Raw genomic sequence first — 25,216 nt, forward strand, 5'->3', positions numbered from 1 at the left:
TTGGATGTGGAAAATGGAGTAATTAATCTTTTAAAAGATATATATAGAGGCAACAGAGTGCTCATATAATGGGAAAAAAATGTATCAGGGCCTGTAGAGATACAGCGGGGGCTTAGACAAGGATGTCCTCTGTCCCCTTTGTTGTTCATGTTGTACCTGCAAGGTTTGGAAGCCAAGCTAGAGGGGAGCGGACTAGGCTTCAACCTATCTTTTTTCAAGCAAGGGGAATTGATTAAACAGACATTACCGGGACTAATATACGCGGACGATATAGTGATAATGGCTGACAACAAGGAAGACCTGCAGAAGTTGTTAGACATGCAGTACAGAGGGAAATAGATTAGGCTTCAAGTATAGTAAGGAAAAATCTGCAGTCATGATATTTAATGAAGAGGGCGGCGAGCATAGAATACAGGAGTTCGTGCTAAAACTAGTGAATGAGTACAAGTATCTTGGGGTGTGGATAAATAACAGTGTTGAGTGTCTGACAGAGCATGAAAAATATGTAATGAATAAAGCTAGTAGGAATGCAGCTGTCATGAAAAATAGGGCACTGTGGAATTACAATAGGTATGAGGTGGTAAGAGGGATCTGGAAAGGGGTGATGGTCCCTAGCCTGACCTTCGGGAATGCGGTCCTGTGTATGAGGCCAGATGTTCAAGCAAGGCTGGAAATTAGGCAACGGGGAGTAGGGAGGTTAGCTTTGGGAGCACATGGCAATACACAATAAATCAGGGGGTACAGGGTGATATGGGATGGGCGTCTTTCGAGAGCAGAGAGGCTAGCAGTAAGATAACATTTGAGGAACGATTGAGAAGGATGGAGGAAAAGCGGTGGGTTAGGAAAGTTTTCAGATACCTGTATCTAAAGAATGTTGACACGAAATGGAGAAAGCGAACTAGAAAATTGACAAGCAAATATCTGGACAGCAGTAAGGGGGCAAATCAGCATTTATCGGTTAAGAAAAAGGTTAAAGGAACAGAGAGAGCTTTGTGGAAAACAGGGATGCTGACGAAATCGGCACTGGAAACATACCGGACCTTTAAACAGGAAATTGTAAAGAAAATATCTAGGATAATTGTAGGGGAAGTTTTTTGTTGTTCGAGGCCAGGACTGGATTTTTGCGGACTAAGACGTATAGAGTCAGGTACCAGGAGATAGACACTTTGTGCATTGCGTGCGGAGAGGAGGAGGAAACGGCTGAACACTTGATACTCTGTAAAGGGCTTCACCCTACAGTGGAAGGCAGCGGGGCTGACTTACCCAAGGCATTGGGGTTTAGGGATAGTGAAGGGAAAGTGGATTTTAAGAGGTTAGAAGTAACCAAGCGAAGGTTATCTGATTGGTGGCCAAAAACAAGACAGGAGTAAAATTTCACAAGACATGGCTAGGTGGCTTGAGCCACTGCCCGATGTAAGGGTTCAGCCGTATCCATCCATCCTGGACAACGTCGAAGGCAGCAGGAGTGGGTCCACCCAAGCTCTTTTCAGACCTGTCTCGCATACATGCAGCCCCTTTCCAGTTGCGCAGTTTCAACTGAAGACCTCTTGGAAGTGTTACTTTATACACTGCTTGTAGTAACCGAATATGGATTTGATTCCGCCCAAGCAAACGAATTTGTTGTCACCGAAAATTACACCGTTACGAACAGGTGGCCACCAAAACACCCCTTTCTGCTTTATTCAAACGTTTCCATAAATAACCACGACTTGATTAGGGTGAGAAAAAAAACGGGGGGGGGGGGGGGGGGGGGGGGGCGTCCGCGTCATCCCCTAGGGACACTGAAGAAGCAGCGGAGCGACGCAACTGGGGGGTGTAGAGTTTCTGGCGACAGCCGGTGGTCTGATTCAGCTGCGTATTCAGCCAGGACACCTGCAGCCCGGGTCCCTGCACGGCGATAGGCATTTTGGTTCCCACGGCCCGGTCCTCGCGTGGTTTATTGGATTCGAGACGGAGGATTCCACTGCCGTTTGTAAACAACATTGTTCCCGGAAGATCGTGCGGCCCGGAGGCAGTTGCGACCGCCAGAACCGAGCAGGGGGTGACTCACCCCTTCAACTGTGCCTGCTCGCCGGCGCCTCGCCCCTTCGGACTTCCCGGAAGACGTGTCCGGCTGGAGCGTGAGAAACTGTCGTTCGGACGCGAAGACAACGCTCTCTCTGGTGGGGGCGATTGTCCAGCGGCACCCTCTTTCTCCGGCGAGGCATGTGACGGGGGGCGTGTCCCTATGTGAAGTGGTGTGTGTGTGTGTGTGTACGACAACGCAAGTTAGGCCACGCCCAACCTGGCGAAGACTTCCTCGAATTTGGGGAATCCTAGGGACCGGACCCTTTTTAAACCGGACGACGAGTGCCGTGAGAAAAGAATCCTCGATCATCCTCAGATCTTCTCAGATCCTCCGACCTTCCCCCATCACCCTCCAATGGGTTCCAAAATCTCGTAAATAATGTAAAATAAACCCCCTGTGCAGTTTCCTTCATAACCAAGTCCGACAACGTCATTCGGAGAAGGGACCTGCGGCGCTGAAAGAGTCAGCTCACTCAAGGACCCCTCGTCTCTAACAACTGGTGGCAGCGGTGGGATGGACCGTGCGACATCGTGATTTCTCAACCGGTAAGCGTTTCGGCATTTTGCTATAGGATTCGCCAGGCTTCAGATTTTGAGAGAATAATCTAGAATCACTGGGAAGTGTATGTCAATTGAGAAAGGGTAATCTCACGACATTTTGAAGATAGCATTGCCAAAGCGGAGAAGGCATTGTCATGGACCTTATGAAATTGTCAAAGTCGGACTTGCTGTTGTTATGCGAGGAACTGTCAATAGAAGTACAGGGAAAGATTACAAAACTTGAAATATGCAAGACAATTCAAAAGCACGTAGATGACGATCAGCTGGTAGATACGTGGAATTTGGTACAGGAAGAAAAAAGAAAAAGGGAAGCGGTATGGGAAAAAGAGAAAGAACGGCAAAAGTGGGAAGCTGAAAAAGAAGAAATCTAAAGCGATTGCAGCTTGAAAGCGAAAATCGAAAAAAAGGCGACAGTTCGAGAGCCGGGTCTCCTGAAAGAGCAAGCGATGTACAATCATATAGAATGAACAGATTCATGCAGCCCTATGAAAGTGGAAGGGACATAGGATTGTACCTGGGAAACTTTGAGAGAACTTGCGAAACGGAGAACTTTGCTCGCAGTACATGGCCGCAACGGCTTCTGACACTCTTGCCATGTGAAGTAGCTGAAGTCATAGCGAGACTTAGCACACAAGACGCAGCTGACTACGAAAAAGTCAAAGCCAGCCTGCTAAAAAGGTACCGGCTGTCAGCCGAAGCTTTCCGACAGCGCTTCAGGAACGCAATGAAAAACGATAGCGAGGGCTATCCGGATTTCGCGTATGGACTAAAGACGAATCTGCTAGAGTGGCTAAAAGGAGCCGAAGTTTATGAAAGCCGAGACAAAATCATTGAGTGTTTTTGCCTTGAGCAATTTTACCGAAGCATTCCCCAAGTGGTGAAACTGTGGGTTCAAGACAGGGAAAAAGTCGACACAGTTGAAAGGGCCGCTGAGCTAGCAGAGGAGTACGTTTCGCGCAGAAGGTTGAGCACTGAAGAGGGTGCGTCACACGCTCGAAACGCGATGCGAGATAAAGGGCCTAGCAGAAAGACGCGAAGTGCTAGAAGTTCGGATCAATCAGAGGCAACGAAGGTAGCGCCAGAAAAGCGTGAAGAACAGGCGAAGAGACAGGGAGCAGACAAAGCCGCGAAAAAAGAGTTTGAGGCTAGCAGGCCATTTTGTTGCTACAACTGCAATGGTGTCGGGCACTTTGCAGCCAAGTGTACAAAGCAACGTTTGGTGTTCTCGTGCGTCGAGGATAACGCCGAGAATCTAGAGCTCCTTAAGCCATACCTGCACGAGCTGCACGTTAACGGGAAACCGTGCAGGGTGCTTCGTGATAGCGCCGCGACGATGGACGTTGTCCACCCGTCTTACGTGTCAGTGGACGATTTTACGGGTGAAGTCTCGTGGATAAAACAGGCAGTAGAAGAACACAGTGTATGCCTTCCCATAGCTAGAGTGATAATTTGTGGACCGGTTGGAGAGCTAATCACTGAGAATCACTGAGGCCGCAGTTTCGAAGGCCGTGCCACGTCAATACCCTTACCTCTTCTCGAATCGATCAGACCAATTGCTACGCGAGAGAGGCCAGAAACTCGGAAGCGGGGTGATACAAGCTTTGACAAGATCGAAAACTCGTCAGCTCGCATCTCAACTAAGTCAGATTCCCGAACCTCAGGTAGCCAGAGACGCACAAGCCAGCATATCGTTGCAATCAAATGAGGAGGGAAGTGAACCATCGAGGAATGAAAGCCAGACAGCTGACCGAGCAAATGAGCGACGAGGGACTTCAACCACTAAGTCGGTAGAGGAATCAGAAAACGCTGAAGGATCCGTTTTATCTCCAACATCGCGTAGTTTTGATCGCCTTCTGCAGGTGAACAGGGAGTCCCTAACAAAAGAACAGAAGCAGGATCCCACTTTGGAAAGACTGCACCTTACAGCTAAATAGGGCATCGGGAGACGCAACATAATGATGCATGAGAAGGGAGGCTTACTATACCGACACTACCAGGACAGAAAAGGCAAAACATTTGATCAGCTGGTCGTGCCCGAAAAATACAGAGCGGACATTCTGAGTCTGCCACGGAAATGGCTGGGCAGGACATCTGGGAATCAATAAAACAAAGGAGCGCCTATTAATAGAATATTATTGGCCGGGTTGTTTCAAAGATCCAGAACGCTACGTAAAATCATGCGATGCGTGCCAGCGCGTGGGCAAGCCGGGAGAGACATGGAAGGCTCCACTGAAAACTGTTCCATTGATCTCGGAACCTTTCCGCCGGCTTGTAATAGACACAGTAGGCCCTTTGCCTAACACGAAATCAGGCTATAAATACTTGCTTGCTATGCTATGTCCCGCCACAAAATTTCCCGAAGCAATTCCGTTGAAGGACCTGAGCTCCACAGAAATAGTTGATGCCCTTTTGTTAGTGTTCGCGAGAATAGGATTTCCGGCCGAAATCCAAGCCGATCAGGCGACGGTCTTTACAAGCGCCTTGACGACCACATTCCTAGAAAGATGCGGAATAAAACTGTTGCACAGCTCGGTGTATCATCCGCAGTCCAACAGTGTAGAGAAATGGCATTCGGTGCTGAAGCGGGTGCTACGCGCTCTTTGTTATGAGCATAAAGCAGACTGGGAGGATTGTCTGCCGGCCACACTTTTCGCTTTACGAACAGTCCCCCACGAAGCTATGGGGTTTACGCCAGCAGAACTCGTGTACGGAAGAGCCCTCCGCTCTCCCCTCCGAATGCTGAGAGAAATGTGGGAAGGGACAGGAGAGAACCAGACAGTGGTTGAGTACGTGCTTAAGCTACTGGACCGCCTTAACAACACGAGGGAATTAGTAAATCGAAATATGAAAGCTGCCCAGAAGGCCGCCAAGGTCTACTATGACAAAAACGCTCGCCTTCGAGGTTTCACCGCGGGCGATCGCGTGATGATCCTCCGGCCATCTAGAAAAATCATGCTGGAAGTTCACTGGGATGGTCCAGTAGAAGTGTTGCAAAAACTTTCGGAGACGAATTATGCGCTAAGGGTTCCAGGCAGGGGAAAGCAGGTGAGAATATATCATTGCAATCTGATGAAGCCGTTCGTGGAACGCAGCGGGATCGTCAATCTGACTCTAAATGAACCAGAAGAGCTGGACAGCGAGAGTCAGGGTTGGAAGGGAGGTGCGGACGCTAGTGACAACGTGGAAAACATTCTGGCTCACTCCGTGAATGCAGATTTCCTAAGCGGGACACAGGTCGACACGCTAAAGCAGTTGTTGAGCGAATTCGCTGACCTATTTAGCAGTCGCCCGGGAAAGACACACCTCCTGACACACGAAATCGAGCTCACCTCTGATGAGCCGGTACGGTCGAAACCCTACAGGGTATCACCGCGGCAAAAAGAAATAATGGACGCGGAAATTCAGCGCATGTTGGAGTTGGGGGTTGTAGAGCCAGCGGAAAGTGACTATACCTCACCGCTAATTCTTGTTGAGGCCCCAGGGAAAGATCCTCGTCCCTGCGTGGATTATAGAAAGCTTATTGCAATTACCAGGGATCAGCTATACCCGATTCCCAACATAGAGGAAAGGATAGAAAGGGTGAGCGGCGCGAAATTCATTTCCACCCTCGATCTCGTACGGGGATATTGGCAAGTTCCCCTCTCAGAAAGCGCGAGCATGTATGCCGCTTTCATCTCCCCAGCGGGCACCTTTCGACCCTTAATGCTTAGTTTTGGGTTGAAGAATGCCCCCTACAGCTTCTCGAAACTCATGGACATCGTACTGAAGGACATGCAGTGCTTTGCACTCCCTTATTTAGACGATGTGGCAATTTTTTCGGAAACCTGGCAAGAGCATCTAGAATACCTAAAGACTGTGTTTTCCAGTTTACGACAGGCTGGACTGACACTGAAGGCAGAAAAGTGTAGATTTGGTTGCGCACAGGTGACGTACTTGGGCCACGTTGTAGGCCAGGGAACTAGATTGCCCCGATCGCAGCATTTCCGCAACCACGGACGAAAACGGCCATTCGCTCATTTTTGGGATTAGTTGGGTACTACCAGCGATATATTCCTAACTACTCACAGCGGGCTAGTCCCTTAACTGACGCCTTGCGAAAGGGAGCACCTACTAACGTAAGTTGGGATAACCAAAAAGAAAACGCCTTCAAAAGCCTGAAGGAAGCACTCGTGTCCCGACCCTTGCTCAGGACCCCTGACTATGGGAAAGAGTTCATAGTCCAGTGTGATGCCAGTGATAGAGGGCTGGGTGCTGTCTTAAGCCAAATTGGCTACGACCATGAAGAACACCCAGTTCTGTACATCAGCCGCAAACTGACCAGTAGAGAGGAAGCGTACAGCGCTTCCGAAAAAGAGTGCGCGTGTTTAGTTTGGGCAGCGCAGAAGTTGTCGTGTTACCTGTACGGAGCAAAGTTTGTATTTGAGACTGACCATTGTCCTTTAACGTGGCTGCGACAGATGTCCCCCAAAAATGGTCGCTTGCTCAGATGGAGTCTGGCTCTCCAACAGTACAATTTCTCGGTGCGTTATAAGAAGGGGAAACTGCACGGAAATGCTGATGGCTTGAGGAGACTGATGTAAGCGGGAGAACTAAGAGGAATCTCCTCCTGTGTGAGTGTTTTTTTTTTACTTTGTTCCGAGTAATCCGGCTGTGGCAGTTTCAAAAGGAGATGTTTCGCGCTCAGTCGGCACAACATTAACACAAATTTGAACACCATTTTTTTTAAAAGTGTATTGTTGTCAATGGAAGAAGCCTGGTGATTCTTTGGCGAAGTCCGAGCGCTTGCGGGTGGGGCAGTGCTTTGCTGTTTGGAACGTCCCACCTGCGCTTTCCTTTGTTGGTGGTGCTTTGGGTTCTGCCTTGGGGGCGATGATATTGCAATCCAGGGGACCAACACGGACGCCATCTCATCTCTTCCTGCCCAGCGGTCGTCAACGCTGGACATTCGAGATTTTTCGGGCCGCGGAGGAGCTGTAAGGTTTCTGGCGACAGCCGGTGGTCTGATTCAGCTGCGTATTCGGCCAGGACACCTGCAGCCGGGGTCCCTGCACGGCGATAGGCATTTTGGTTCCCACGGCCGGTCCTCGCGAGGTTTATTGGATTCGAGACGGAGGATTCCACTGCCGTTTATAAACCTTGTTCCCGGAAGATCGTGCTGCCCGGAGGCAGTTAGCGACCGTCAGAACCGAGCAGGGGTGACTCACCCCTTCAACTATGCCTGCTCGCCGGCGCCTCGCCCATTCGGACTTCCCGGAAGACGTGTCCGGCTGGAGCGTGAGAACTGTCGTTCGGACGCGAAGACAACGCTCTCTCTGGTGGGGTCGATTGTCCAGCGGCACCCTCTTTCTCCGGCGAGGCATGTGACGGGGGCGTGTCCCTATGTGAAGTGGTGTGTGTGTGTGTGTGTGTACGACAACGCAAGTTAGGCCACGCCCAACCTGGCGAAGACTTCCTCGAACCTGGGGAATCCTAGGGACCGGACCCTTTTTAAACCGGGCGACGAGTGCCGTGAGAAAAAAATCCTCGATCATCCTCAGATCTTCTCAGATCCTCCGACCTTCCCCCATCACCCTCCAATGGGTTCCAAAATCTTGTAAATAATGTAAAATAAACCCCCTGTACAGTTTCCTTCATAACCAAGTCCGACAACGTCATTCGGAGAAGGGACCTGCGGGGCTGAGAGAGTCAGCTCACTCAAGGACCCCTCGTCTCTAACAGGGGGAAGGCAACACTTGCTCCACCCGAAATGAATAAGGTACTGAAAGATACAAGAGCATAGAGAGAGAGAGAGAGAGAGCCGACTGCCGAAAACACATGATTGGAGGAATAGGTAAAGCCAGAGGGAGGGGGAGTGGGCTTCCATCATGACTAACCAGACAAAGGACTCAGTTTAGCTGGGCACGGCGGGCGCTTCGTCATAGGTGCGGACACAGGACGAGAGACCGGGATGCAGACTTCGCGAGGGTAAGGTAAGATTAGCTTTATTGCTCGCAACTAACTGTCCGAACCAAGCGCTGTATTTTCCCGTTCCGCCTACTTTAATGATTAGTCGATGTTAATTAATGATCTTTTAAAATATGCCTTTACACGCTCAGGTGTGAATTGGAAAGTTGTCAAACGCCATGAAAATGGTGCAACCCGGGTGCCTCTGACGAGGTAGCCTAGTAGCCCTTTTTATTCGGCAAAAATGAAAGCCCGTAGAATTTAAACACGACTACCACGAGACAGCGTGCTCCGTACGCCCCAATGCGCCGCAATAGCAGCGCTATCATCTGCGACTAGGTAAGGCTTCTTGAGTGACCAGAGCGCGCGCCCACTGCTGCCGTTTTGATCGTTAGAGAGATGGTGGTGGTGGTGGTTGGTACTATGAGTTATTCTAGGGAGGATGGAAAGATTCCCCCCCTGGACACCTGAACCGCGCCGTAAGGGAAGGGATAAAGGAGGGAGTGAAAGAAGAGAGGAACAAATAGGTGCCGTAGTGGAGGGCTCCGGAATAATTTCGACCACCTGGGGATCTTTAACGTGCACTGACATCGAAGAGCACACGGGCGCCTTAGCGTTTTCCCTCCATAAAAACGCAGCCGCCGCGGTCGGGTTCGAACCCGGTTACTCCGGATCAGTAGTCGAGCGCCCTAACCAGTGAGCCACCGCGGCGGGTCACTCATTTTTCGAACGTATCGTTTTCGTGAAGCAACCGCGCGACGGACGTCCGAGAGCGCCGAACAGGCTTCCGGGCCGGGTGAAAGGGTGCGAGCTGTACACGGCTAAAAGGCCCATAAAGGTCCTTTTCCACAGCAGTAGTTCTCGCGTCGTTGCGGAGCGTTCGCTGGCTGAGATCACCGGCACGCGCACCTGACGAGGGGCGACACACACTGCGCGCGCATTTTGCAAGCGTCGAGCCGTTCAAAAGCGCGGCCATACACCTCCGCGAGCTTCGTATCCCACGGCGCGCGTCCGCGTTTTAACAGCCCATCATCAGCTGCGTCGCCTTCGCTTTTACGTCCCTCAGACAGGACGTACGAGCCGACCAATTCAGTGCAGCCGGCAATAAATTCCTACGCGTGCATCTGTCCGCAGCCAGCGCAGCGGGGCTATTGATAGCGCCCAGCCTGGTGCGTAAGGCTCGTACGCAAAGCCCCATTGAGGCGTCCGTTTAGGAATGGCCAACAGCGAGCCGAGATGTCCCACACGCCTTGCAAACTCATGCGTACACGAGAAGGGCTCGTTGTGCTGCTTTGAGCGACGCACGATGGCTTTGCACGGTCGCCACTGGGAGCGCAGAATGACGCGGCAACGTGTCTCAGCCGGCTTTTGAGTTATTGTTTAATCAACCACATTGAAAAAGGGGAGTGGCGAGGCGGTAGTGAAGGCGAGAATTGCACCTTTAACTCTCGTAAGGCACGCAACGAGCTTGGAACAGAAACAATAATTACGTAATTTACGCTAGTTGCGCAATTCACGAAAATCACAGAGAAATAATGCGATGCCCGCCCCTTCCTCCCTTTTTTCACCGCACGCTCCTCTCATTATACTGCCGGTCCCCCGCGAAGAGCCGTTGCGGTGATGCCAATACGGAGACCTACACACCCCGTCCTTACTTATAATAACAGTCGTCTTGCAGCAGCGCAGACGCCCGATTAGGGAGAACGGCCAAAACTGCGAGCAAAACGGACGCTACGCAGGTTCAACAAAGCCGGCTGCAAAGCTGGTGCGAACAGTGAATTCTCGGCTCGACGGCCGCGTTGCGAAAGTTGGGGCACTCCGCATCATGCAACGGAGCTCGCAGACATGTAGGCTACTCCAGACCCCCTTTTTGCCTGTTCGATACATTCCCACTTAACGAATTAGAAGGTCACGGAAGGTTAAAAAAAACAATAATAAATTGTGGGGTTTCACATCGCAGAGCGGCAACATGGACACGACGTGGTCGAGGGCTCGTTATTTTAGACCCCCAGGACGGGTTCTTTAACGTGCGCTCGTATCTTGCATTTTTCTCCTCCCATCGAAATACCGCTGCCGCAGGCGGGATCAAACCCGTGACCTTTGGATGAGCAGCCGAACTCCAGAGCCGCCGTGGCGGGTGGGTGGGCATGCAAGGATGAGACATACACCGACGGAGCCAAAGGTGCTGCACAGTGCACTTTCCAAACAACGTGATTGAACACATCCTCCTGAGCGAAGAGGAGGAAAATATGCCCTTGCTCACGGATCGAAAGCACAACCACTGCAAAAGGAGGGTATATAATATATATATATATACACCTTACGCAGCGTGAAAATGCAGGTGCGCACGTGTGCGACTCTCACCTCAAGTGCTGTGCGCGACGATTTCATTAAAGAAAAAAAAGCTCAATTTCAATTACCCATCGCGGGACACATCATTCACGCTGGTCGACCAAGAACTGGCGCGGGGCTAATTCACTGCGCGATATATGCAAGGCGAAGCGAACTTTTCGCGCGCTCGTCCCACCGGGTCGTTAAACAACACGACAGAACAGCACACACAGCTGTTTCGCAAACGTCATCGACGCGCTTGTTTTTTGCCCCGCTTCGCTTTATTTCGCCGCTTTCGAACGTGCCTACAGCACCGCGCGGCGCATTTCCTGCAGCCCGCCACTGCGTGTGCGCATAGCCGCGACCGGCCTTCGCCCCCCCCCCCCCTTTTTTTTTCTTCCACACCTTCGAAAGTTCTCCGACCTCCCCTAACTAACTCCCCAGGACTCACGGCAGACCGGACTGTTCAGTTCGCTTAACCATCCTATTCGCATCTCTCCAGCCATGAATGAACGCGAGTACAAGCTGCGCCAGCCAAAGGCTGGAACGTATACAGGCGTGGACCTTCAGTGTGCGAATGGACGAATGGAAGCAGTCAGTCTGCACACACTGCAGGCACGAATTCTATTTTTACTTTTGCACTGAAGCTGAAAACGTCTCGTGAGCATCGTTATCTGTCCTGATGGAAACCATTCAGAGAAAAGGTGTTTTTTTTTCTAGGGGGAGGGGGGGGGGGATTGGCGCAGTATCTGTCTCATATCGTTGGACACCTGAACCGCGCCGTAAGGGAAGTGATAAAGGAGGGAGTGAAAGAAGAAAGGAAGAAATAGGTGCCCGTAGTGGAGGACTCCGGAAGAAACGGGAGAAAAGGAAAGAAGTGTGCTTTCACTCTGAATACTTGATGTGCAATCATTGGTCGAACGCGGATAAGCGTGTCCCTTTTTGTACTCCAGCTGAGCTGAACGAGCGAGACCGACACAGCGCGTAACGCAGCACTAGTTGCTGCCCCTGCAGACATGAACGCACGAGAAGCATAACAGACCCTGATAGCCCCCTTCACTGCTAAAATACGCGACGGGGTATATAACTAAACTGTCGCTTACCGCCAGAGCAGAATCAAGTCCGACAAGCCGACGGTTTTTCGTCCCTAATTTACCGCACCACACAGCGGAATTTCTCTGGCGTTCTCCGTTACTTTCCGGCGCCAGAGCTGGAAGAGCCGTGGTGATCTGTGCGCGAAATGCACCTTATTTCGACCGCTCCGCAACCAAAAACGCAACGGGCAAAGGCGTATAATTACCGCTTACCCTGAGGACCTGAGCCATACTACACGAATTGTACACGTTCACTATGACGCGAGAGGTTTCGGATCGACCGCGTACCCGTGGAATTTGTCTGGTTCTTTCAAAAGCAGTATACTCTTCACAGCGAGCACATTATTGCACACATAGGCAGGAATGCTTGCCTTCCCCTGAAGGAGTATACGCGACTCTTCCTTTGACGTAAAATGCGGGTACCCTTAAAACCAAGACACGCGGTAAGCCCCCCCCCCCCCCCCCCCCCCTCAGAAGAAAAAAAATCTTGAGAGGCATTAGACACAGAAAGTCCAAATAATGCATGCGGTGACACCACCTTCACTCAACGTCGTTACCGGGCCTACGGTTCGCGCGCTGGCGAGGAAACAACAGCTACGTCGATCGCCTTGCAAAACAATGCGACTCTATAATACTCTCAGAAAAGCAGGACGGATTTAAGTGGGCGCCCCTTCGAACAACCCCCAAGCAAGAAATTTTACATAGGAAACCATGCTGAAGCCCATTTTTCGACCCAAGCAGTCCAAGAAACACATGGCTGAAATGGGACCGCCCCCTACCACCCTCCGCCTCCAAGGGCCACCACTGAATCCGCCCTGCAGACAATGTACTGGGGCTCTGCCTACGTTCACGGTGTTGTGGTCTTTACACAACTGTGCGCAGACGTATACACGCGAGTGAATTTGAAAATTTTGTTGCCGAGGAATGGGAAGGCGCAGTAACCGTCTGACCTGTCGGTGAACGCCACAATCGCGCCGCGAGGGAAAGGCCGGAGTGAAAGAAGGAATAAAGAAAGAGGCGCCGTAGTGGAGGGCTCCGGAATTATAGACACCTTGAGATTATGGAGACCCTGCCGGTTAGGGAGACAGGGGATAGCGGGGCGCCAGTGGGCATGCGCAGAACAATACCACCCCTCGCACCCCAGGCATCTATGAATGTAAAGCAGGGAATACATGGGCATTATCCGGACAACTTCTATCCATGAGCAACGGTTTCGAACACCGGAACCAAAGTGAAGACCGAAATGCCGGCGCACCTAATTCGCATGTCGGGCCCCGTCATGGCCTTCCAGGCCCTGTAGTGTGCGCATACGTGCATACTGGCAAGCAGTTCTCGCCACACGAGCTCTTCGTGTTGCTCCATCGGTGGTGAAGAAAGCGCTGTCCAACAAAGCCTGAAACGCGCAAATTGTGAACCCGTGGCAGAACGAACTTGTCTGAATCCATGCTGGCAGCATGTTCTTTCCACTCTCCCCGCCAATCCTCGACACCTCCACTCGTTTTTCTTTCTTTCGGCGGCCTATCTGCCGTTCGTGCGGCGCACGCGCACAATGACTCTTTGCAGTGACGCCAGCCTCTCAACACTTCTCTCCCCGCACAATTAAAGTTCCCTTTCCGCACCTCCATCTCACTCCAACAGCCGGAAAAACTGCAGGAAACCGGCACGCTGAAACTGAAAACGCTAAAAAGTGTGCGTATATATGTTCGCAGTGTACCTGAGGTGAATTGCTAGTGCGAGACCACTATACTTCACGAGGTCTCACCGGGTTTGTGTGAAGCTTGACCTTAAAGCTGGCGTCGGCAAAACCTAGCATGGCAAAAGCCCGTGCAGAAATAAAATAAATATTGCCGCCACTGGGCTTCGGACCCGTGGCTTCGCTGACCACTGCTCGAGAGCACTATGCTACCGACGCAGTTTTTTTTTATTGCATGGAAATAGTTCTTTTCGGCACTATTTCTATGCTATCACTGCAGCCGATCAAACCTCGTGTTGTTGTTGTTGCCTTCGTGACGTGGCACATAAACTGGAATCGCTCTGTGCATTGCACACCGTCGTCTTCACCAATTTCCACCTGCGGCGCCAACATATCCCATCAGCTTAAACCTCGATCAGAGCTTAGCCTGAGCCTAATATCGTCGCCAGACGTGCAGGCGACTCACCAATGAGCCAACCAGGCTAAACACATGCTTTCGCACGTCTACTCGCTTTAACTACGTTAAAACGCTAGCATATTTTTTTTTCTAGGTCTATAGCGCAGTTGTAATGTACGCAGCTCACAGTACGTTTTCCGACTTCAATCGACTTGCATCCTATTACTCTCTGTATTACGTCTGTATTACTCTTGGATATTTGGTGTGCATGCAGTTGCTGAGCAACACGCGGGTGCCAGGAGGTCCACTTTTGTGTCTAATAATAATAATAATAATTGGTTTTTGGGATAAAGGAAATAGCGCAGTATCTCATATTATTTGGAGTCGCCACCAGAAATATTTAATAGGCAGATTAGAACGAATTCAGAACCTTGCAGTACGCTTTGTATACTCGAACTATTCCAGGCACTCCAGCATATCTAACCTACTAAAGAAAGCCGATCTGCACACCCTAGCTCAGCGTAGAGTGGTATCAAGACTGAAGTTCTTGTACCTACTTTATCACGGACACTTTAACATAAAAAAAAGAAATACCTTCAGGAACCATTCTACCACTCCTCAAGGACTAACAATACGAAAGTACTTCGTCAACCCATAAGCCACATTAATGTTCACAAATATTCCTTGTTTCGTTCAGCTATTCATTACTGGAATATACTACCATCCACTGTTGTGAACTGCAGCACAGTAGAATCTTTCTTACAACATGTTAGTCACCTTGATCCAACGTTCTCACCGTGATGCTTCTGTAATGATGAAACTGTATTGTGTATTTATTTGTGCATATACCTGTCTCCCTTCTTGAATCTGCCATCGTAATTTTTTGTGCCTTGTATCTACTCCTGCATGGGCCCAGGAAGGGCCTGCAGTATTCGCAAATAAATAAATATATCGTTGGATAAAGGAGTGTCTGTTAAAACAATTATGAAAGTCACGCGTCGCATAAGGGCGCCTGAAGACCAAGCGCGCTAAATCAGCAGAAGCTGCGAATTGTCCCGAGTCCAACGGGCGTCACAAGCATCGCGCACCGGGAAGCGCCACGCGGGTCACGGGAACAGGCGGCGGCGCACTCACCTTCAGACGCGCTCACGTGACGTCGTCAGCGCCAAATTGGGTGAGGCGCACGTGAGAGGCCCGCGAGTTGGCAACCTGCGACAGAGCAGAGCAGAACCGAGGCACTGAGGAGGCAGTTTACCAGTATTATTAGATTCCCGCGTTCTAATCCCCAAGAGTTAATACTTTAAATGACAACCGAGCGTTTAATTGTCAGACAGGAAACGTCAGAAAATGAAAGGCAGGTTTCGCAGCCACCGACAGTTTTCGAGAGAAAACCGAGGTGACGGCAAGCCCGCTTTTGAACCGCGAATCTCTGAAAACAGGCTACACCGCCATACACGTCCTAACCATGATCACCGAGTCCCTTTTTTTTACATCATGGGTTTGAATCCAGTGAAGGGGAAAAAAAAAATGTTCCGCGAAAGCTGCCGGCCAAACATCAAAATAGCCAAAAAAGGAGAAACAATCGACTTTTACCACAGCAAAAAATTGTACGCAGTTGTCCCACTGAGGCAACACACATGGCTGTGAGCGGAGCTTCCGGAAAAACGAGGTGGACACCAAGGCGCGCGTACGAGAGCGATATGTAATACGCCGACAGGAGCCCTTCAGAGGTTAATAAACTACGATAACAAAAAGTGGGCACTTGATGACAGCGGACTTTGTGGGAAAAGCACCGCATACTGCAGCGCTTTGGCACGGGGGAATACCGCCGATGCTTGACTGGATGGGGCCACTCACTGAAATCTACCAGCGGCGGCTTAGTGGTGAGCATCCGCATCGTGCGCGAAAAGTGCTGGGTTCGATCTCCAGTTCGATCCCCGGTAACAGTTTTCTAACGTCCAGAGCTATAGAAGTTAGCTTCCTGGCACGCGTGGGGCGTTTTTCGCGCGTGATACATCACGGGCGCAATCGAAGCGTGCGCGAGGAGCGGCCACGATAACGCAAGTTCGGCAACACGGTCGCTTGTTGTTGCACACGCGGTGCGCTTTCGCCTGCGAAAAGCACTCCACGCGGGCCGGGTTTCAGGGCCCCTTCCCGGCCATGGGTGAAGCGTCCACCGTGGCCATGGGAGACACCTTGGTGCCGGTAAAAGAAGTAGAATGGGACCGCCGCCCTGGCCCTTTGTGTGGGGCGCTCGGAACCATCACAAGCCTAAACCAGAGGAGACCCGGGCACAGGGTCGATTGCTCCCAGATATATTCATAATATGCCGCCATTAGCTCAATCGACGCTGTGCTTCAGCCAAGGGGAAAGGACTGAATTGAGGAAATAATCGCTACAGGACTGAAAGCAAGCACGAGACAAGTGCAGCGACGCACTGCAGCAAGCTATAATTGCGCGCAACCGCATCGTGGCAGGTGCGAGCAACACGAGGAGGCTCCTTCTTAAACTCCGCGCCGCTATCTGGCTCTGCGCGGCCCACTTTAGGAGGGCGCTCGCCGGGGCACCGCTTTTGTAGCTCCCTTCGCGAAATTCCGGAGCGCGAAGGAAAACGCGCGAGTTGCGCACTGCTGCCTGCCGGCCGGTATTCGCCCCTCAGTGGGGGAATGAAAAATGAACGGCGACAAAGAGCGACACACGGCCAGGGGCGCCAGAAGCGGCGGTGCCATCAACGCCAGCATTAGCAGCTGCGTGGACAGAGAGGAAAGGGCGCTCCAGGAAGTGAAAAAAAGGAGCAACAGAAGCTCCTCAACCAGGGAGCTAGAGAGAGAGAGAGAAGAGAGCGTGCGTTCCTACTCTGCGCGCACAGACGTAACGGTGGCCTTGCCTTGAATGGCTGACCCGTACACCCGGCTCGTCGAAGATCGCGAACAACCAGTGAAGCTGCGGAATAGCGAACTCGCCCGGGAAAGACGCGTCCGCGAGTGAGGATCGTGCAACTGAGGCGCATTGGCACCCGAGTTCAGGACAAAAATTATTGTGGGGCTATTAAAAAGACGGAGAAACAAAATGTCCCCGTCCGCCGCCGAGTTTAGGACAACAGGAGGAGAGTCCAGTGCTCAAAGGGGGGCAATTAGCGACAAAATCACACGAAGCGCTATCCCTCGCAAATTACCCTGCCGATGGCGAGGAAATTCTCGGCGTACTTTTGTGACGGCATGGTAGAACGACAACCAAAGTTAGTAAAAAAATAAAAAATAACGAGCTCAAAGAACCAGGCCCGTGCACCGTTCGAACACAGCGGGAGGCGGGGATGGTGAGAATAACTGCACAGAATGGAAGGGTGCTGAATCCATCTGGAAGCGAGTCCGATTCCGGCGATAGCGACGCCACCCGGTGAGGTGCCACGCAGTCCCGTGGGAGGGCCTCGCAGGAAGGAATCGGCGCCTGCGCGGCCGAAACGAAGCGGGAGGCCGAAGCGGGCCAGACGGACTTCGGGGCGCGTCTCACCGTGCAACGCTGAAATCACCGAGCCAATTCCACGCAGGTAGAACACATTCATACACGGGCAAAGTACCTTACAGAAGTGGAATGAGTTGGCGGCGATATCCATTACGACAAACAGCACAAAAAAACACAAAGGCGGAAAGAAGTTCACATGGCGAGCGCGACGCCGAGCGCTTTTCGTCTTGGACGTCTCCGGCTCACAGCCAAGTAGCTATACTATGTGCTCCGCTTCATGGCAGCCGTTTTTCCCCCTTCATTCAGGAGCCGCAAATAAATTAATGTTTCACTGTTATATGACCGCCGTTAATATCGACGCCCCTTGAAAAAAAAACTAAAATATACCTGCATTGGAGAGTATCGATAAGCCTCTACCGTACTATTCGACGCTATAATAGAATCGTTTGGGCCAAAGTTTCAGGGTTTTCCTCCGCTTTAGTGAGGACCAATAGAAGTTGACCAGTATCGATGGGTATACACTGCGTTCTAATCACAAAGAGCCCAAACTCAACGGAAACAAAGTTTCCAAAAGCTAGAAAAGAGTACAGGTGCCGCCATCGCCGACCGATTTCGCAAGTAAAATGCGTGCGTCGACACCGGTATTTTTTTAGCGCAGATTTCAAAGGCTACGCTATCGCCATTTGCCCCGAAACGAAAATTTGCATCACGTCCTTTTCGGTAAGGGCTTCACGAGTTTGAATCGACTGGCAGAAAGATTTCTATAAATGAGTCTTTTGCTGACGGACAAACCCAGAAAGCGCCAGAGAATCATTTTTTTTTACGGCAAACAATAATTCGATGCAGATGCCTTAAGTGTCCCTTTATTTCTTGTGACACTGGAAGCGCCGAAAGTGCGCTGAGAAAATGCAAAAACAACCATCGGCGACTCTGTCTTTGCTCGTGTTAATATGACAAATAAATGTATCCGGCTGTGGCTGTCGTGCGAAGCAACACAACCGGCAAAAGCCCCTTCAACGGTCCTCAAAGGAGCCCCCCCCTCCCCCCTGCCGCTCCAGCCAATGGCGTCGACCGGCTCTCATGACGCCGTGGTTATAATCTCCTTGCGCACTGCAGGGGGCTGGAAAGTGCAAGCGGTTATAACCACGGATTAAGGGATTAACCATAACAACATGACAACTAGTCGAGGCCACTGGCTGAAAGGTTACTGTGAGGAGCATTTGCCGCTTCGTACTTGAGCTGCACCCGACTGTATAAAAACCATTCCAACTGCGGCGAGCCACGTGGGGAATCACGTCGCTCTGCACGTGCGTTCACGCCTTTACACGAGCACTTAAAAGGCAGAAACAAACCACCTATGTCAAAGACACAAATTTCTAGTAAAAAATCAGGTGACGCCAGGTCCCCCCCCCCCCCCCCCCATTCGGCTGTTTTTCCCATTTCCCCTTTGCTTCCCTATCTAAAGTCCTTTTTACTCAAGATTCATATCTGCTGTTCTTCGTCTGCTGTCTTTTTACTTTTTCATTCAAAATTACTTCGGCACTGTGCGATAGCATTTTAAACTATAACTTACTTTCTCGTGTGGCGATAGAGCACCGACTGTATCTTCTCCCTTAACTGGCCGGCCTCAACAGCGTCTACTTTCGATATTAAAACTACGCATGTGCATCCCACACAGTGCTGGCGATAGCTGTATGTACCATGTGAGGTAGCAGCAAACATTTTAATGTGCGAACAAAAAAAAAGATTTTGCTTTCTCTATTTTTTTAGCCTATTCTCAGATCCCAGTAGAATGTCAAAATACAGAAAAAAGAGGGCTGCTGAAATGTTTGCCCCAGCTCTCCGAACACTGCTGATGTGCCGGTATTTCTCACGAACAGTAGCGTTGCAAGCACACTAGAGCTGGAAGCCGGCACTGCAGGAACAATCAGAGCCTTAGAGAAAGGAAGTGCTCGGCTCATAGGCACATTGTTATTTTGTAGCAGCGCACTGACGATATCCCTAGCACGGTGTTTGTTTCAAAGCGCATTCGTACTGTCGCAAATATTTAGACATTCAAAAGTTAGACAAGCGCGACTTTCAACAGGTTTTGCGTCCTGGCCTGTGACTTTTTACTGTGAGACAGCATTGAGAGATTGACAGTAATGAGCCTCTTATTCGTAACTTAAACGTTCCAATCACATCATTTGATGAAAAAGTTACAGCCAAGGAAACAGAGCTCTATGAGCACGATTCGGAATTCCGGACACCAAGATAAGGAACTGACCGCACGATACTCCCGTTATTTCTTTCCAGTGCAACAGATACATATCAATGATCTGGCTTCTTTTTTTTTTTTGACAGCGTTTAACAAGACTGCAAGTTCCCTCACAAAATACGGGAAGCATAGTCCAGTCCCACAAGCGGTACAGTCTATGCCGCTGAGCGCCACAGCGAGAGGCTGAACGGTGTTACGTGGCAAACGCGCCACCTATCGCACTTTAGTGAGAGAAGCTTTTATTTGGACTGCGTTACGTATCCTGCTAAGCAAAAGTGTATGAGTCCAGCGTGTGCCCGGTGTCGCAGTCTGGCGATATGGCACAAAATGACTGGCGAGGGCCATTCCCATTCTGAGTGCACTTATTGACAGCATGTAACTCGCGGTTTCGCACGTTTACATTTTGCCTCTTTTTTTTTTTTATCAGGGAGCAGAATCAAGATCACGTTGTATAACAACCAATATTCCATGTCGTCCATCCACAATGATTATCCAGAATATCCGCGATGACATGTACACCCTTACAGAACTGCCTGCGCTCTCGTCAAGTGTAAGGAAACAGCTAGGTTTGGACGGCAACGCAATCAAAATTTTAACTTCCCCTCTCGTCCAAGAACTGGCGACTCCCAGCCTATAATTCCCCGTGCGCTAAGCCTAACGAAGCTCAGAGACGCAGAGAAAAAAAATAATAAAAGAAACGTCGACGCGGTTGCCTATCGCGCGTTTGGGCGGCGCCGAAAGACGCCAAAAGAAGCCGTGCTGCTTCTGCTTCGTTTCACCACGGCGGCCGGTGAGTACGCGTCTCGTCTGCGGAGAGGGAAACTCGCTGCCGCCAGCGCGCGCTGGCTGCGTCGCCCAAGGAGCGCAAACGCAAGGCACAAAGACGAGAGACGCTATCTTTCGCGCACGAGGAATTAGAACGGGGGCATTAGCGAGTCGCCACGGCGGCGGGTCCTTCGCTTCTCGCGAGCAGCCGCCCGACAGCGGCAGCGCGCGCAATTCCCGACACGATCGCGACAAAACCGGAAGCTGCGCGCTCTGCGGCGAGGGCAGCTCGCGCGACAGCGGCCGGGCGCCGCTTGGCGGAAGCTTTTCTCGGGCGGCGGGAAGAGGAGCACGAAAAAACTTGGACGCGGGCGCACGCCGCCTCTTATCGGGGCTCCCGCAAAGAAAAGGAGCCACACACACGCACCATGTAGAGTTCGTCCATACAAAAAACCGCGAGCCCCCCGCGGGCTCCGCTGCAGAGGCGGCGCCCCGGGCGCATCCGGAACGCGCTCTGCGTCCGCGATGACGGGGCCAACCGCGCGGGGTGCTGACCGACCCCGTTAACAGCCCGCCTCTTTCGTCCAAAATCGCCCCGAGTGTCCGAATCTGCCACACGGGGAGAGAACGTTCTCACAGGCGGTGCACGTCCCGGGTCCACGTGGGTCGCGAGATATGGTGTGTGCATATATATATCAGCTATAGGGGAAACACGTGTTCTCTGAGCAGTTTATCTTACATGTTGGCAACGAAGGTTCACCCCTCAGGTGGCGCAGCCAGCAGGAGACACGTAGCGGGCACTGACGACGTTACAATGCACGTCTCATGCCTTCTCCCCTCGGGTAGCAGTGCTGCAGCAGACCCCACGTTCTACGTGTCCCTGCCCCGAGCTCCTTTTTACACGATTAGGATAAGAGAGCGGTGCGCGAACATATTGCAACCTTGTCGATCATAAACTTGATTCCATGTTCATTTCAGCATTGAACCCAATACGACTATCAGTTAACTTGGAATATTTTGGAGCGGATTCCAAGTTCGAGAACCTAAAAACCAACCATCTACAACGAGAAAATAGATGAAACATCACTTCAAAAGATCACCTTCATTGTTAGATTGGTTTATTGGTTTATAGGGGTTTAACGTCCCAAAGCAACTCAGGCTATGAGAGACGCCGTAGTGAAGGGCTATGGGAATAATTTCGACCACCTGGGGTTCTTTAACGTGCACTTACATCGCACAGTACACGGGCCTCTAGAATTTCGCCTCCATCGAAATTCGACCGCCGCGGCCGGGATCGAGCCCGTGTCTTTCGGGCCGGCAGCCGAGCGCCGTAACCACTCAGCCACCGCGGCGGCTTCCTCCATTGTCAGAAAACCGCAAGTAGTTCGCGACCACAGTGACGTAATTAAAGTTCATTCATTGCAGTATCCCTCACAAAACGACCGATAAGCTCCTTTTTTCTTTGCCTACGTTTTCCTTCAATCGCCTTTGGTGCAACCAGCAAACAATGACGCTAAATCAAATGGTCATGACTGCACTCGCGCCCCGAGGGAACGTCAGCCATTTGCCTGACGCGCATCGAGCTCCCGTGTCACGGTAAAAAAAAAAAAGAAAACTTTGCCGACGACTCGGCGACTTTCACGCTACCTATCCCGCACGCACGCAAAAGGGATAGGACGGAAGAAAACACAAGCCGCGGTCCCCTTGATGCAAGGCTACAGGTCTCTTTGGAACAGCGCGAAAGAGGCTAGGCGAAGACAAGGAACACACAAGACAGTGATTACCAAGAGATTTTATGCACGTCTCATGCCTTCTCCCCTCCGGTGGCAGTGCTCCAGCAGCTGCAGCTGCACGTAATACAACATCATGTACGTGTTTGCTTCTGTTGTTTGCGCACGGCATGATGGCTCTGTGCTTCCCTCAGGGCGAAAAATCTGTTGGTAGACAGCGCCCGTCCTGTCTTCACGTTTAACTTCGTCCCGTCGTTTCTCGCGCTATTCTAAAGAGACCTAGCACCATGAACCAACTCGTCCGACCAAGATTGGCAGGGCAAGGTATTTTTCGTTACTGCGAAGCTAGCTTCACCGCAGCCCTCAGTGTCGAAACCTCCGGCGGAACAGCCAACTTTACAGGGCACTGGGGACAAATTCGAACTCGGCCGTGTCAAGTTACTGCATCGTAATCACATCGATAAAGGGACCACTTTCACTGAAAGCGAAGCCTCTTGGTCTAGAAAAACAACAAAAAAATGAAATACAGCTGTCGCCGCTAGCAACCGTTTCCCCATGCAAACGGCGGTGACCTCGAGAGCAGCATAATACGCGCGGATCCCTCATACAGGCACACCGCTTCCTAACGGTGATGACCGGTTCCTTCCAGGTCTTGAAGTCGCGCGTTTGAATCAAGTGGCGGTAAACAAAAAGAAAAGCACCATTTTGAATACGATTTTCTCATCAACAAATGGGTCATTTGTTGCCGAACAAACACCAACACAGCCATATATAGATCAATGCAATCAATTTTCACTAAGAACGAGAATTGGACGGAATTGGCCTATGTGTGCCTTTAGGACCGAATCTGATGCCGCAATGTATGTGCGGCTCTGCACGCAAGCGACGATTCTGAGTGAATTTCGAGGGATGCAGGCAAGTCTCCCCGTTGAGAAGGAGCACAAGCAACAACATCCCTAGGAGACTGCGAAGAAACAAGAGAAAGCCAATGCGTGTGCGTTGGTCAGGTCGCAAAACTCGAAGAATTTCGTCTAGCAAAGTGGAATTTCAAGCATAAACGAACGCCAGGCGGATGGCTACAGTCTAGGCAGACCTTGGCACCCAGGGCACTGGATTCGGGAAAACCGTACCAGCACAGATAAAGGCAACTATCACGATGCCAGCACCGTCCTTTTGAGTGGAGACGTTCTCTTATGGATAACACCATGATGGTTAGGAAATGCTGGGAAAATGATGCAGACACGTTTCTTATACTAGATGTGTTTAAATTGCGGCCTCAAATGAAAAGTGGACAACGGTTTCGCTCGGCTTCATGGCCTTCGGAAGCAAGTGATTTCTGTCACGTTAGCGCAGTAGCACGAAAATACACTTTTTAACCAAAATGGCGGCTATAGCATCACATTCAACGGCAGCCTGGCCTTCATATAAATTCGAATTCAGTCTCATTTGTTTTCCAAGTGGAACTTGGGGCTTTCTTGGGTGATGTCGCATCTACAGCTCGACCTAGTGAAGACAAAATCACGATGGGGGCACTACACAAACTCGCCCCCCATTCCCACACTTTTTCTGTTCTATCGAGAAGCGTCACTTTTGGGAACAGATTTTGGGCCGACCTTTGGTGTGGACAGGAAGTCTGTGTCCACCTGAAATAACTAGCAGCATGGCGTCTTGGTTCACGGAGCCGAAGAATGCTGCCTTCGGGAATCAGCGGCGAAAACTGCGCGCTCGAGCACAAAAAATGGCGCGGAACTTACTCCCCGCCCTGAATGGAAGCAGCGCAGGCTGGCGCCGAGCAACCCAGCGTTATCCCGAGGAAAGGGGACGGTGCGAGGCACCTGTAGGCAGGTCCACAACAGCAGCTCGTTCGCAGGTCATCAGACCACGGCCCCGAGTTATCGAGCGGTCCGTGCGCATGCGCGTACGCCGTTCATCCATTTCACGGTCGCTCTTCGTCACGCGGTGCTGGCCGACAGACACCGTCGTCTCTCCAACGGTGTTACTTCTAAAACCGGACAGCTGCACACAATTACGCGCCCTACAGGCGCAAACACAACGCACGCAGCAAAACAACCGACTGCGTGCGCAGGCGCCAAAGCGGTGCACTCAAAAACGAGTGTTGCCGCTGCATCGGCCGCTGTTTTCCATTATTGCGACGCGACTTCTGGCCAAGGCGACGACCGCGCAGAGACGAATCCCTCGCAGTCGCCAATCGGCCGAGGCATCGTTTGACGCAGTAAGCTACGTCACGCGCCGATCGAGGAAAAAAAAGAAAACGAACGGGCATCGGCCGGAGAGTACGCCACGCTCACCTCGCGTCGACGATCGGCCAAAGCTCGGAAAATTACAGCCCACTGTGCGCAGCGCGTTCGGTCGGCCGAACGCCCTCTGCAGCGCGCTATAGGCAGAGGCTATACACAAGCAGCGATCTAGCGCGTCCAACCGACCGAAAGCGCGCGCCGCTTTCTGCCTGGCAGCGCTGGCGCAGCATACGCTTCGCCCCAGTCGTATGTGTATTGTGTGCACGCGGTTACACTGCTGTATACGAGTAGGAAAAATGGCCAAATGCAATGCCCTCGTCATAATTTCGTCCATTCTGCCCACAAGACATTTGCATGGGTTACAAAGACCGTTTGAACAACTGTAAGGCGAAGTTTTGGCTGCAAATCATGATGGTTCCCCGACTGCACAGGTCCCTATGTTCTCAAAGTATGGCATGTGGGCTCCCGAGAGGCGCTTAATTGTTTAGGGGTTTTGCATTGCTGTATTTTTAACGTATTGTTTGCCAAATTCAAATTGTTATTTGTGGGGGAAAAATATTTTGTGGCGAAAAAAGGGAAATTCTGCGTCGAGAAGGAGGCAAAGCCAACTGAGCAATAAATACGACAGCACTGGCTCGGCGTCAATGGGAAGGTGCGT

At 51.2% G+C, this 25,216-nt stretch overlaps 1 protein-coding gene across 3 annotated transcripts in view; it reads right to left on the reverse strand.

The window, feature by feature from the left end:
* Positions 1-25,216, reverse strand: part of LOC144094069 (uncharacterized) — a 205,692-nt gene that overhangs the window by 88,826 nt on the left and 91,650 nt on the right. For 2 of the 3 annotated variants that reach the window (XM_077627947.1, XM_077627944.1), the window contains exon 2: positions 15,221-15,295. The exons of the other annotated variant lie outside the window; for it this stretch is intronic. The gene's annotated coding sequence lies outside the window, so the exon portion shown is untranslated. The remainder of the gene's footprint in view (positions 1-15,220; positions 15,296-25,216) is intronic. 3 annotated transcript variants of the gene reach the window in all.

The sequence above is a fragment of the Amblyomma americanum genome, chromosome 6, assembly GCF_052857255.1.
Source record: "Amblyomma americanum isolate KBUSLIRL-KWMA chromosome 6, ASM5285725v1, whole genome shotgun sequence".
Classification (NCBI taxonomy): Eukaryota; Metazoa; Arthropoda; class Arachnida; order Ixodida; family Ixodidae; genus Amblyomma; species Amblyomma americanum.